General features: G+C 43.7%; 1 pseudogene; it reads left to right on the top strand.

Annotated features, from left to right (window-relative positions):
• Nucleotides 1–3,555: 3,555 nt before the first annotated feature.
• LOC120875341 lies at nucleotides 3,556–11,386 on the top strand (annotated as a pseudogene).
• Nucleotides 11,387–14,497: the final 3,111 nt, after the last annotated feature.

The following is a 14,497-nucleotide window of genomic DNA, read 5'->3' as shown; positions in this document are numbered from 1 at the left end:
CTAGGCCCCCTGCATTGGGAGCATGAGTCCTAACCCCTGGAGCACCAGGAAGTTGTGCCTAGCCAGCTCTTGGTCAGGATGGCCTGCCCTCCAGCCCGCAGCTCTAGCACTCCCTCACCATAACACAGCAATATCTTTCTCCCCAGGTAAACCTCCCAGCCAACTCCATCCATCTCTGATCTTTTAGGGGCACCAGGAAACAATGGACAGTGTTCCTGCCCCCTCCCCAGCAGCTGAGGAAGCCTTTGGAGTCTTAGCTGGGAGGGTTCCCACTTCAGCTGGGAAAGTCAGAACACACCTCTTTCTCTAGTGACTTCCTGCTTCCGACTCCCTCCTTCCTCCCATGGTTCTTTGTGGCCAGAAGGGGTGACTTCTCCCTTCCTCCTCCTTTGATGGAGACACCCCTTATTCTGTATTTCTACAGGAGGCACTTGCCCTCCACTCTCCTGTATGCTTTGATGGAGGAATGGCTGCCAGTACACGTGGTGTCTGGGTGAGAGAGATGAAAAACACATCAGTCTGGTACTTCTGGAAGATGACCTCACTGCACAAGAACACCAGCTCCTTGGGCCAAGCTTCCAGACCCGGCAGAAGACCTCTCTTCCGGCCACAGGTGCTCTTAACATCACAGAGATAGGTGAGCAGAAGGGAATGGAAATCTCTTAGACCTGAAAGAGAATTGATGTTTTATAGCAAAGTGAACATTTGTTCCAATGCAGAGCAAAAAGCAAACTTTCAAGTTTGGTCAAGGGAGCCTTGTGGCTGAAATCTGAACCTCGAGCCCTTAAAGACACGGACTGACCTTGAAAAATGTTCCTTTTCCAGGAACATTTCACTGGCAGTATTTGGGGCAAAATGCTCAATATCTGGCAATATCTGAGGTGTCTAGCCTAAGTGTTTGACACAGCAGGCTCATCTGCCAAGGTCGTGCCTCTGGTTTCCATAAGGAATGAGAGCAATCTGGTTCTAAGACCACAGCCTGGCTCCCAGGGGTGATCGAGTTGGAGCAGAAGTCTGAGCTTTTGGTGTCAACGGGAAACAATATGAGTGAGTGTGGCTGACTCAGCACTGCAACTTATCTCTTTGGGAAAAACAAAAATGTATCTTAAAGCTCACATTTTACCAGTGTAAGAACCATGGTTCATAAACCTCCTGAATCTGCCAACACATCAACAAAATGTGTGTGTGTGTGAGAGAGAGAGTGAGGGATGGAGGGATGTCATTGGTTTTTTGTTTTGTTTTCCAAACACTCAAAGAAATATTTGGCTTGTATCAGCATATGATGGAATAAACTTAGCGTAGGAATATGGCGACACTAGTGAACATGAACAGGAGGAATTAGCTAATAATAGGAATTAATGAAATAGACGCCAAGATCTGTAATAGAATCAACAAAGCAAAATAGCGGCCTTCGCAAGCTCTAATGAAATTGCTCTCTTGTATGCATGCATGTTAAGTTGCTTCAGTCGTGTCCAGCTCTTTGTGATCCCATGGATTGTATAGCCTGCCAGGCTCCTCTGTCTGTGGGATTTTGTCCGTCCACTCCAGAATGTCATTTCCTTCTCCAGGGGATCTTCCTGATGCAGGGACCTGCATCTTTTATGTCTCCTGCGTTGGCAAGTGAGTTCTGTACCACTAGTGCCACCTGGGAAACCCCATCTTTCTGTATGAAAGTGAAAATGTTAGTCACTCAGTCATGTCCGACTCTGCAACCCCACGGACTGTAGCCTGCCAGGCTCCTCTGTCCTTGGGATTCTCCAGGCAAGAATACTGGAGTACCCTGGGTCTCCTTCATTGCAGGCAGATTCTTAACTGTCTGAGCCACCAGGGAAATCCATGTTTCTGTATATGTGTCCACAAATTTTTTTTTATCTTAATTCCCCAATCAGGGTTTGAACTGGTGCTGGTAATAATTTTAAAATTAAACAAAGAAAAATTCTTAGAAGAACAAAATTCACCCAAATTGAACCAAAAGAAATGGAAGACCTACATAAAGAAAATTCCAAACCCAGTTCCAAAGAATTCCACCTCAGTTTACGAGGCCAATAAACCTGTGATAGAAATCACAGAACGACGTTACAAGAAAAATCAAATATAAGCCAGACTCTTTATGAATGTAGATGTAAAATTCCTAAATAAAATAAAGTAGTTCAAATCCAGTGACATGTGAAAAAAAATTTTTTAACTTTAGTAATGCATGGTTGCTTTAACACTCAAAAATCAATTGTCATTATTATTATTTTTCAAAAAGAAGAATGTAAAATTTTAATTCAGAATATAGTTGCAAAACCAGTGATTTAATTCTGAACATGTGGAAAATATTAAAAATCTCAAATAAAAAATGAAAAGTTATAGGAGAGAGGTCATATGATTATTTCAAGTATGTGCAGGAAAAGTATTTGATGAAATGCAATATCTGTTTATGTTAGAAACCTTTATAAGGATAGGAATGAAAGAGGACTTCCTTAATCTGATAAAAGTTATCTATGGAAAGTCTGTCATAGTCATTACAATTACAGAGCTCTCCCCTAATATTGATAGCATCAGAGTTTCTTGCTACCTTCTGTTGACTCAACACTTCACAGGAGATTCTCAATAAGAAGATAAAGGAATTAGAAAGGAAAGAAAAAATTTATGCTTAGTCATAGATGGCCTGATCATGTAAGACGAATCCAGAGAAAACAGCTCTTTTCCTTGAATCGGTAAGTACGCTTGGCCCCATCCAATCTCCCTTGTCTGGCCCCTGGGCCGAGGCTTCTGCAGTAGCTTTCTGGAATGCCGTCACAGTGAGGAAAAAGAGGTGATGAACCATGCTGTGACTTGGAAATCTTTTGCATGATGTAACCTGCATCACCTGCAGTCACATGTCTTTGGACAAAGCTTGTGACACAGCCACTCCTGGGTTCAACAGGATAGGCTATGTCATCCTCCTGAAGGGAAGGGCACAGTGGAGGGAGACATGATGATGTTGCCTGTCCTAAGAGTGAAAGGCAAATGAGTGGAGGACAGAGAAAGAAGCTGGGAGAGGTACAGGTGTGGTGACAGGTTACAAGAAACCAGGACTGCAGAAGAAAAGAAGCAAGTGAAAACTTCCAGTGCAGAGTTCCCAAAAGAGCAGGTAGGTCTCATCTTCATCTTTATAGTACTTGTTTGCTTTGCTATAACCTATGCCTAATTCTGGAACATCTAAGTCCAACACATACTTAAATGCTTTGTGTGTTTTTGCAGGAAATCAGGGAAAGGAGATGAATTACATACTTGGGTGCACAACGCAGGGAAGAGACCAGCCATGGGAGGAAGAAACCCATGAGAACACAAGCTGAGCAAAAGCAGAAAACTAGAGAGGGACATGACTGCGAATTTATGCCCCTGGGAGTTCTCAGAAATCTAGAGAGGGGCATTGGAATTCCCAGGGATATGGAATTAGAGGCTTGAACTAATTTCTCTACATCTCAGCCTTCTTGGCTAAGATCCAGGCTACATCTATGACAGGCGTGCATTTCTTAAACTGTAAACTAATTAGCAAATATTATGGTTGTTTTAAGAACTCCAGGTATGGCCATCAGCCGTGAGACAGCTAAAACTGGGCAGGTAAGTGGAGGAATGGTGTTCTACTGAGTTCTTAGTGTTGCCACAAAGTTACTCAGGAGATCATTAAATATTTTTAACCCCTGTGTATTGCAAAGAGTGTAACTGGGTTTTCTTTTTAGCTAATAAAGGCAATGGAATTAATAAATATCACCCAAAATTTTATTTCAAATCTCAGAGACATAATTTTTGATGTTAAATCTAAACAATTCTCTAAGGGGGAAAAAAAATGCTCAAGATAAAGATTTAACCCAGAGTCAACGTCACTGTCGGGTATCACCCCCACACAGGGGCTTCAATCATTTCCACGACATCAGCAAGAACTATATACCAGTGCATACACTGAAATGAGAGCGTTTAAAATGTGTTGACACATAAACCAATGCAAATGAGAACGCACAAGTCTACACAAAGTCTTTGCCATCTAGAGCTGATATGGATGGTGACTGCTGCCACAAAATTAAAAGATGTTCACTCCTTGGAAAGAAAGTTATGGTAAACCTAGACAGTGTAGTAAAAACCAGAGACATCATTTTGCTGACAAAGGTCTGTATAGTCAAAGCTATGGTTTTCCCAGTGGTCGTGTATGGATGTGAGAATTGGATCACAAAGAAGGCTGAGTGCCACAGAATTGATGCTTTTGAATTGTGGTGCTGGGGGAAATTCTTAAGAGACCCTTGGACACAAGGAGATCAAACCAGTCAATCCTAAAGGAAATCAACCCAAAACATTAATTGGAAAGACTGATGCTGAAGCTCCAATACTTTGGCCACCTGATGGGAAGAACTGACTCACTGGAAAAGCCCCTGATCCTGAGAAAGACTGAACGCAGGAGGTGAAGGGGGTGACAGAGGATGAAGTGCTTGGATGGCATCATCGACTCAATGGACATGAGGGAGGTAGTGGAGGACAGGGAAGCCTGGTGTGCTGCAGTACATGGGGGTCTCAAAGAGTCAAACCTGACTTAGTGACTGGACCGTAAGTGAGAAATCAAGCCAAACAATCTCAAAATGAAATGTGAAGAAATTAAATTTTGCATGGGGCCACCAAGAGAGCCCTCCTCTGAATCTGGAAGTTCAACATGTGCCATGTGCCAACGATGTATTTGACATTGCGTATCTGAGTGCACCCTTCTGTCAACATACAGACACAGCCTTAGAGCACGTAAATACCACGTCCTCATCTGTTAGTATTCAGTCAGTGGTTTCAGTTCAGTTCTGTCTCTCACATGTGTTCGACTCTTTGTGACCCCATGAACTGCAGCACACCAGGCCTCCCTGTCCGTCACCAACTCCCGGAGTTTACTCAAACTCATGTCCATTGAGTTTGGTGATGCCATCTAACCATCTCATCCTTGGTCATCCCCTTCTCCTCCTGCCTTCAATCTTTCCCAGCATCAGGGTCTTTTCAAATGAGTCAGCTCTTCGCATCAGGTGGCCAAAATATTGGAGTTTCAGCTTCAACATCAGTCCTTCCAATGAACACTCCGGACTGATTTCCTTTAGGATGGACTGCTTGGATCTCCTTGCAGTCCAAGGGACTCTCAAGAGTCTTCTCCAACACCACAGTTCAAAAGCATCAATTCTTCAGCGCTCAGCTTTCTTTATAGTTCAACTCTCACATCCATACATGACTACTGGAAAAACCATAGCCTTGACTAGATGGACCTTTGTTGACAAAGTAATGTCTCTACTTTTTAATATGCTGTCTAGGTTGGTCATAACTTTCCTTCCAAGGAGTAAGCGTCTTTTAATTTCATGGCTGCAGTCACCATCTGCAGTGATTTTGGAGCCCCAAAAAATAAAGTCAGCCACTGTTTCCACTGTTTGTCCATCTATTTGCCATGAAGTGATGGGACCAGATGCCATGATCTTAGTTTTCTGAATGTTGAGTTTTAAGCCAACTTTTTCACTCTCCTCTTTCACTTTCATCAAGAGGCTCTTTAGTTCTTCTTCACTTTCTGCCATAAGAGTGGTGTCATCTGCATATCTGAGGTTATTGATATTTCTCCCAGCAATCTTGATTCCAGCTTGTGCTTCTTCCAGCCCAGCGTTTCTCACGATGTACTCTGCATACAAGTTAAATAAGGAGGGTGACGATATACAGCCTTGACGTACTCCTTTTCCTATTTGGAACCAGTCTGTTGTTCCATGGCCAGTTCTAACTGTTGCTTCCTGATCTGCATACCATGGTTTGGGTTTACTCAAAGATAAACTTTATTGACACATTGAGGATTTGAGAATAGATGGTTTACTTAGGAGGTGATTCCAATATGCATTCATATGATGGAGGAAGTTAGATGGGAGAGAAAAAGTAGCCAATATGCAGTGTGTTAGCAAACAAAAAACTCTACTGAGATAAGGAGATAGTTGGAGCATAAGCCTAACCCAGAAACACAGAGCCGATATAGAATACTTGTGTCAAGAGTATAAGCAGAAGGGACAAGGGAGCTGGGGTATTGCTACCCCAACTGCCTTCAACCATTCATTGCATGCTCCTGGAGGCAGAGGACTAATTTTCCAGTACTTCCTGCTTGCCACAGGCTCTGCCACCTCCAAAGCCCTCAGGCAGAGACTGGCATAAATCAGCCATGGTGGACCATAATGTCCTGAACCAAAGAGACACAGTTGGGGTGCTGACAACCACCTCTGCTTCCACTGCATCTCTTGTCTTCCAAACAGTCTGTTTGTCTGGTCCTTTATGTTCTAGTATGTCTTGCTGACTTTTATGCAGATTTTGACAAGGGCTAGGAAACCACAGTGGTGGAGTCTTGTTCCCCCAGCTTATGTCTTTCGTCCTCTGCTCTGCACTGTCTTGTTTCAAGAACTGACATCAGGTGCCTACCAACCAATAGGATCTGAAGCAGGTGCCACAGGAAAACCAAGACAGAAGCTGTAAGTGATCAGTGTTTTCCCTCCTGATCCGTGAGGAGGAAGATGCCGCTGTAATTAGCCCCACGGTGGAACAACTGTCAGCCAGCCAGCTGCCTCATTCTGCCAACGTCGTCTCCACCCTTACTCTGAGATGCTCACTCCCTGCAGGAGAAGAGCCCCATCTGCTCTCTAGAAAAGCCTCATCAGAGACCTTCAGACGTAAATAAAGCCTTGGCTGCAGCAAGCCCCACTCAGAATAGCAAGTATCGAAGAAGCAGATCTATGTGGCTCTGTCTTCTCAGCAAGTAAACTGCTGCTACAGTGCCCACCACACCAGCCCTTAGTTATCTCAGGGCAGCACAGAAGCCAGAAAGCCCCAGTCATGAACTTTTATGGTGGATGTTTTCCAAGCAGCTGACTATGCCCTACCTCACTCTTCAGAGATGGCAAGTGATGCACCCAGAACTTGCAAAGGGTTTGAAAAGTGGAAGGTGGCCACGATCCATCTAAGACAGTGATTCTCAACCAGGGGTGTTTTTGCTCCTCCCTGGGGCTTCCCAGGTGTCACAGTGGTAAAGAATCCACCTGCCAATGCAGGAGATTTGCGTTCAGTGGGTCAGGAAGATCCCCTGGAGGAGGAAATGGCAATGCACTCCAGTATTCTTGCCTGGGAATCCCATGGACAGAGGAGCCTGGCGGGCTACAGTCCAGGGTGTTGCAGGAGATGTCTGGAGAAAGAGATGACAGAGGCATCTAGCAGGCAGAAGCCATGAAAGCTGCTGAGTATTCCCCAAAGACCTTCTCCCCACACAGCAGACATCTGAGGGTCTGGCTAAGAAGATTCTGGGACTTGGGTTCTCTGTTCCCTGACACTGACAGCTGGAGCCCCATTGCTGGTGTCCCAGCCACCTGGCGATGGTGAGATGGAGGCCTCTCTGTTTGCTGGCTGACATGGCAGACCAGTTCCATGTCAGAGTACCGCTTCCCCACAGCAGGGTCATCTCCATGCTTGGGGTTAGAATGAACAATCTGAAAGTTTGGGCACTGAAATCTGGGGGTGGTTGACTTAGGACTGTCCTGGTTTTCTTATCTTTTTTTTTTTTTTGGAGGATAATTGCTTTACAACGTTGTGCTGGTTTCTTCTGTATAGCAATGTGTAAATCAGTTGTGCGTATGTGTGAGTGTGTGTGCGTGTGCTCAGTCACTCAGTCACGTCCAGCTCTTTGCAGCACCATGGACTGTAGCCCATCAGGCTTCTCTGTCCATGGAATTTTTCAGGCAAGAATACAGAAGTGGGTTGCCATTTCCTTCTCCAAGGGATCTTCCTGACCCAGGGATTGAAATTGCATCTCTTTCATCTCTTGCTTTGGCAGACAGGTTCTTTACCACTAGTGCCACCTGACAATCAGCTACATGTATACTTAGATCCCCTCCCTCTCGAGCCTCCCTCCCAGCCCCACCCCACCTCTGTAGGTTGTCCTAGTTTTAAAGATGAAAGTCCTGCACCCTAGGAACACCCCCAGGAGGGTGTCCCACCTACCTGGGTGAGCGAGGTGGAAGCAGCTGGAGAGAGGAGGGCAGAGCAGAGTTGCTGTCTCTGCTCTTCACTCGGGTTCACTCAGGACAGCCTGTTTTTCCTGATGAGAGGGAGAGTTGCTTCTTGGGTTTGGGTCTAGAAGTCCATCTAGGAAACTCAAACTTGATAGTTTCATGTCACGTTATTAGGTTCAACAGACCTCCTCAGAGCATTGCAACATACATCCCACTCCTGGCCAGGGGTACAGAAGACACTAGACCACAGCTCCTCACCAGAGGACCTCTGGGTCTGGTGATGTGTGAAAATAGAGATGGTGCCATGCAGCAAGAGTTTTGACAGAGGCCTGGGCTGCGAAGGAGATGGAAGAGGCAGTCAGGGAAGGTTTCCTGAACGAGTTGGTGCCTGAGAATCTTGGACAGCGAAATTTGCTAGGTAGAAAGGGAGGTTTAAGGAAATATTTTCCTGCTGACGAAACAAGATGATAAAAACATTGAGAAGCCTTGGCGATGCTTAAAACAGTGGAGAGAAGTGTGATTCTCTTTGACCATGAAATGAAAGTACATCTGTATATTTAGAATGTGGGCTTACAAGCTTTTTAGATGGATTTTCAGCTACTGCCCCATTTTTCTTTTTCATAACCTCTGCTTTAGGGTAATGAAACAGAGATTATTATTCCAGTTCACATTTGGGGGAGCTGGCCCCACAGATTTAAGCAATGCTTGCAGCAGCAGCAGCTCACATGTCTAGTTAAAGTCTCCAGGGTTTGTTTGTTTGTTTTTAGTTTTCATTTGATAATCTTATAAATGATTTTAATTTTACCATAAGCATGCATTTCTTTTGTAAAACAAATAAGGCAAATAAACTACAATGTGAAATCTAGAAAAAAAATGGTATAGACAATCTTTCCTGCAAAGCAGAAATAGAAACTCAAATGTAGAGAACAAACATATGGACAGTAAGTGGGAAGAGAGGGCTGGGATGAATTAGGAGGTTGGGATTGACATGTACACTACTATGTAAAAAATATATAACTAATGAGAACTTACTGTATAGCTCAGCGAACTCTACTCCATGCTCTGTGGTGAACTGAATGGGAAGGAAATCCAAAATAGAGGGGATATATGTACTTTGGCCACCTCATGTGAAGAGTTGACTCATTGGAAAAGACTCTGATGCTGGGAGGGATTGGGAGCAGGAGGAGAAGGGGACGACAGAGGATGAGATGGCTGGATGGCATCACGGACTCGATGGATGTGTGTCTGAGTGAACTCCGGGAGCTGGTGATGGACAGGGAGGCCTGGCGTGCTGCGATTCATGGGGTCTCAAAGAGTCGGACACGACTGAGCGACTGAACTGAACTGAACTGAACTGATGTATACATATAGCTGCTTCACTTTGCTGCACAGAAGGTCTCCAAGTTTTGACCTTGAGGGAGGCTGCTGAGGGCAGTGTGGATCTCCTGGGACTTTGGAACTAGAAAGACCTTGCAAGATTTGAGATTCTGACTTATTAACTCCATGAACTAAAGCAAAATTCTGAGTCACAGTTCTCTCTTGGAGGAAAACAGAGGGGACATATGTATACATATGGCTGATTCACTTTGCTGCACAGCAGAAACTAACACAACATTGTAAAGCAACTATACTCCAATAAAAAGAGAGAGAGAGAAACCAAAAAAAACAAAATGATCTCTACAAGTTTGATTTCTTAATTATGAATTTCAAAGGATAAGTTTGTTGTCAGACTGAAGAAGTTTTCCATGGTTAAGATCTTTTTTTGTGGTTTTGCTTGCTTGTGTTTCTACAACTTGATTCTCAGTGTGCTCAAACTAATTAAACAACCTTTCTTCAAGGATGAGAAAGCCGACATGCTTTTGAGGGGATGCTAATTACACTTGATATCTCCTTTAATAATATGAGATGAAAAAGAACTGAAAGTCAGGTTTTTAAGTGCACAAGTCAACTGTGGCGATGACACACTGATCTAGGCTGGATCTGTAGACTTGTTTACTTGGATCATCTCTTTGTGGGGTGTTTATATACATATGTTGAAACCAAGGTGCAGAAGATGTTATCAGTGTTGAGCCATTTCAAGTGGTGATGCCGTGCAGCCTCTGTCAATGGGCACTTAGGGTGCTTCCATGTCTTAGCTACTGTAAACAGTGCTTCGGTGAATATTGGGGTACATGTATCCTTTCAGATCATGTTTTTCTACAGGTATGTTGGGCTGGGGTTTTCTTATGTGCCCTGCAGTGTTCCACTCCTATGCCATCTCATCTGCACCAGATTCTTGCCCTAAAATTTTCCATTGTAGTCTCAATCTGTATTCATGCTTTGCTCTGAATACAAACTGAATTCTAGGCCTTTCTCTTGAAATCCCTGGAGTAGTATGTATTCTCTATAACTGGACAATTTTTTGCAGCTGTGTTCCTCTGTATTTTGTCCTGAGAGGTGGTTGCCTTCCACTGTCCACGATCATTTATGGACCAACTATTAGTTGAACATTTCAGCCCTTTCCGTCTACAGCACCTGGACCTGTCGAACTCTGTGATCGATGTGTCTACCCTGCACAGCCTTCTGTCTCACTGCTCCAAGTTGCAGGATCTCAGCCTGGAAGGCCTCCGACTTTCAGATCCCATTGTTGATAATCTTGCTCAGAACACAAATTTACTCTGACTAAACCTTTCTGGGTGTTCTGGATTCTCTGAATCTGCCCTGAAGACTTTGCTGAGCAGCTGTTCCAGATTGGATGAACTGAACCTCTATGATTTCACTGAAAGGCATTTATAGGTAGCTGTTGCACATGTGTCAGAGACCATCACCCAGCTGAATCTCAGTGGGTACTGAAAGAATCTGCAGAGATCAGATGTTTCTACCTTAGTTGGAAGACATTTCAATCTTGTCCACCTAGACTTAAGCGATCGTGTCATGCTGAAAAACGACTGCTTTCCAGAGTTTTACCAACTCAACTACCTCCAACACCTATCACTCAGTCGGTGCTATGACATAATACCTGAAACTTTACTTGAACTTGGAGAAATTCCCACATTAAAAACACTACAAGTCTTTGGAATCGTGCCAGACGGTACCCTTCAACTGTTAAAGGAAGCCCTCCCTCATCTACAGATTAATTGCTCCCATTTCACCACCATCGCCAGGCCGACCATTGGCAACAAGAAGAACCAAGAGATATGGGGCATCAAATGCCGACTGTCACTGGAGAAACCCAGTAGTCTATGAAGCCTCTATTGCAAGATGGTATCTCCTCTTTTCTTTGAACAGGGAAAGTAAGCAGGAAGCCCAATTGTGGAGAGCTCAGCTATTTTTATTCTTGGTTTTCTGTTGCCTTCCTTCTACAAGTATATTAGAGAACTATTGGAGACAGAAAACTATGAAGTGTTGCTTTTTAGAAATGACTCTGAAAGCTTTTATCACTGCTATACCCTTAAGAGCCTAAGCTCTACACTTTTTGAAATTTTAGGGACAGTGAGCCTATGATTTCGGGATACCTTAAATAGCAAAATTTGAACCACGTCTTCCAAGTGCCATTCTTCATAATCTATTTAGAATCAAGCTTAAAAATCACCACCAGCAAATCATTTTTGTAGCCTATATGGCAACTGAACATTCTTCTATTTAATTTTTCAGCACTGCTTTATTATAAGACATAGGTTGCAAAAAATAATAAGCTATTTGTATTGTAAGCTGAAAAGAATGAGAATCATAGAGTAGATCTGCAGCAATCTCTTCTGAGGATGGCAAGAAAAATAGACATTTCAACTGTGCCTTTAGATTCGCAATCAGGTTGATAGAAACAAATAGCCCCAGGTCATTTACCTTAAAACGTAAATAAAGAAACAAACAATTGGCCAACCAAAGGTGTAGAATTGGTATAGAATTTAAAGGCTCAAGAGAGAGTTTTCTATGACAGTTAACCTGGGGTATCCTCTAATGCACATTAATGAAGTCTCCTTTATGTATAGTTTGGAAGGTCCCCTAAAGGAGGAAATGGCAACCCACTCCAGTATTTTTGCCTAGAGAATCCCATGGACAGAGGAGCCTGGAGGGCTACAGTCCCTGGGGTTGCAAAAAGTCAGACACTACTGAGCAACTAATACCTAATACTTCCTCTGTATTAATACCCATCTGGACCCATGAGGGAGAATTTATAGCCATTGGAAGGAAAAAAATGTCTTCTTACTTCTGGTCATTTCTAAAAACTTGATCCCCTAGTTGCTCAATCCCAGGCCTGCCTGGGAACACTGTTAACCAGTCTTTTGGCCAGTATGGTCAGAACAGGAAGGTTTAATCATTCATGCCTGTGGCTTTTGTGTTACCATAGCAACCATTTTGTATGTCAGTCATCTGTCAATATCTCTCTCCCCTAGAGGTTGTATACTCTTAAGAACACCAGTGAGGTGTTCCATTTTTTCATTCCTAGCACCAACACAGAGACCAACACAGAATAGACACTTGGAGTTTGTTGAGTGAATGAGGAAAGGCATTTGTGTTCAAGAGGCTGTCCCATGAAGATGTACCATGTTATCCATCTCTGCATCTTACTGACTAGCATAGCACCTGGCTGGGATACAAACGTGAATGCCTTCTTGCCCAGGAAGATGGTCAAAATGAATGAAGACCACTGAGAGTAGTGGGATGTTCAGGAGGCCACCTGCCCTTCTAGAAAAGAGAAAGGAGGCCTTCTCTGGTGGTCTACTGGCTCAGACTCCTTGCTCCAGGAGGCCCAGGTTTGATGCTTGGTCAGAGAACTTGATCCTGCATGACTCAACTAAGAGTTCGAAAGCCACAACTAAAAGATCCTGCAAGCTGCATCTAGGACTCTGCACAGTCAAATAAATAAATACTTTTTAAAAAAATAAATAGGAAAATGGCCCTCAACTCCTGCTGATTGTTGGCCCCTAAAAACACAGGCCCACTGTGGCCAAATCATCTTTTTCTTTTTCAAGAAAATAGAGAAATTTCCCTGTACACATCCTATCCACTGGTCTGCTCTGTGCCTCCAGCAGATGATCCACAATTCAGGTCAGTTCAGTTGCTCAGTCGTGTCCAACTCTTCATGACCCCATGGACCACAGCACGCCAGGCCTCCCTGTCCATCACCAACTCCCAAAGTTTACCCAAGAGTTGGTGATGCCATCCAACCATCTTAACCTCTGCCATTCCGTTCTTCTCCTCCCTTCAATCTTTCCCAGGGTCTTTTCAAATGAGTCAGTTCTGCACAGCAGGTGGCCAAAGTATTGGAATTTCAGCTTCAGCATCAGTCCTTCCAATGGATACTCAGGACTGATCTCCTTTAGGATGGACTGGTTTGATCTCCTTGCAGTCCAAGGGACTCTCAAGAGTCTTCTCCCACACCACAGTTCAAAAGCATCAATTCTTCAGCACTCAGCTTTCTTTATAGTCCAACTCTCACATCCATACATGACCACTGGAAAAACCATGGCTTTGACTAGACAGACCTTTGTTGGCAAAGTAATGTCTCTGCTTTTTAATATGCTATCCAGGTTGGTCACAACTTTCCTTCCAAGGAGTAACTGTCTTTTAATTTCATGGCTGCAGTCACCATCTACAGTGATTTTGGATCCCCCCAAAAATAGTCAGCCACTGTTTCCACTGTTGCCCATCTATTTGCCATGAAGTGATGGGACCAGATGCCATGATCTTAGTTTTCTGAATGTTGACTTTTAAGCCAACTTCCTCACTCTCCTCTTTCACTTTCATCAAGAGGCTCTTTAGTTCTTCCTCACTTTCTGCCATAAGGGTGATGTCATCTGCATATCTGAGGTTATTGATATTTCTCCCAGCAATCTTGATTCCAGCTTGTGCTTCATCCAGCCCAGCATTTCTCACGATGTACTCTGCATACAAGTTAAATAAGGAGGGTGACAATATACAGCCTTGACGTACTCCTTCCCGATTTGGAACCAGTCAGTTGTTCCATGTCCAGTTCTAACTGTTGCTTCTTGACCTGCATACAGATATCTCAAGAGGCAGGTCAGATGGTCTGGTATTCCCATCTCCTGAATAATTTTCTACAGTTTGTGGTAATCCACACAGTCAAAGGCTTTGGCATAGTCAACAAAGCAGAAATAGATGTTTTTCTGGAACTCTCTTGCTTTTTTGATGATCTAGCAGATGTTGGCAATTTGATCTCTGGTTCCTCTGCCTTTCCTAAAACCAGCTTGACCATCTGGAAGTTCACGGATCACATATTGCTGAAGCCTGGCTTGGAGAATTTTGAGCATTACTTTACTAGCATGTGAGATGAGTGCAATTGTGCGGTAGTTTGAGCATTCTTTGGCATTGCCTTTCTTTGGAAGTGGAATGAAAACTGACCTTTTCCAGTCTGTACCCACTGCTGAGTTTTCCAAATTTGCTGGCATATTGAGTGCAGCACTTTCACAGCATCATCTTTTAGGATTTGAAATAGCTCAACTGGAATTCCATCACCTCCACTAGCTTTGTTCATAGTGATGCTT

The sequence above is a fragment of the Oryx dammah genome, unplaced genomic scaffold (genome assembly GCF_014754425.2).
Source record: "Oryx dammah isolate SB20612 unplaced genomic scaffold, SCBI_Odam_1.1 HiC_scaffold_16, whole genome shotgun sequence".
In the NCBI taxonomy this organism is placed as follows: domain Eukaryota; kingdom Metazoa; phylum Chordata; class Mammalia; order Artiodactyla; family Bovidae; genus Oryx; species Oryx dammah.
Note: the sequence above shows the minus strand (reverse complement) of the source record. Positions and strands in the feature narration are given on the sequence as shown.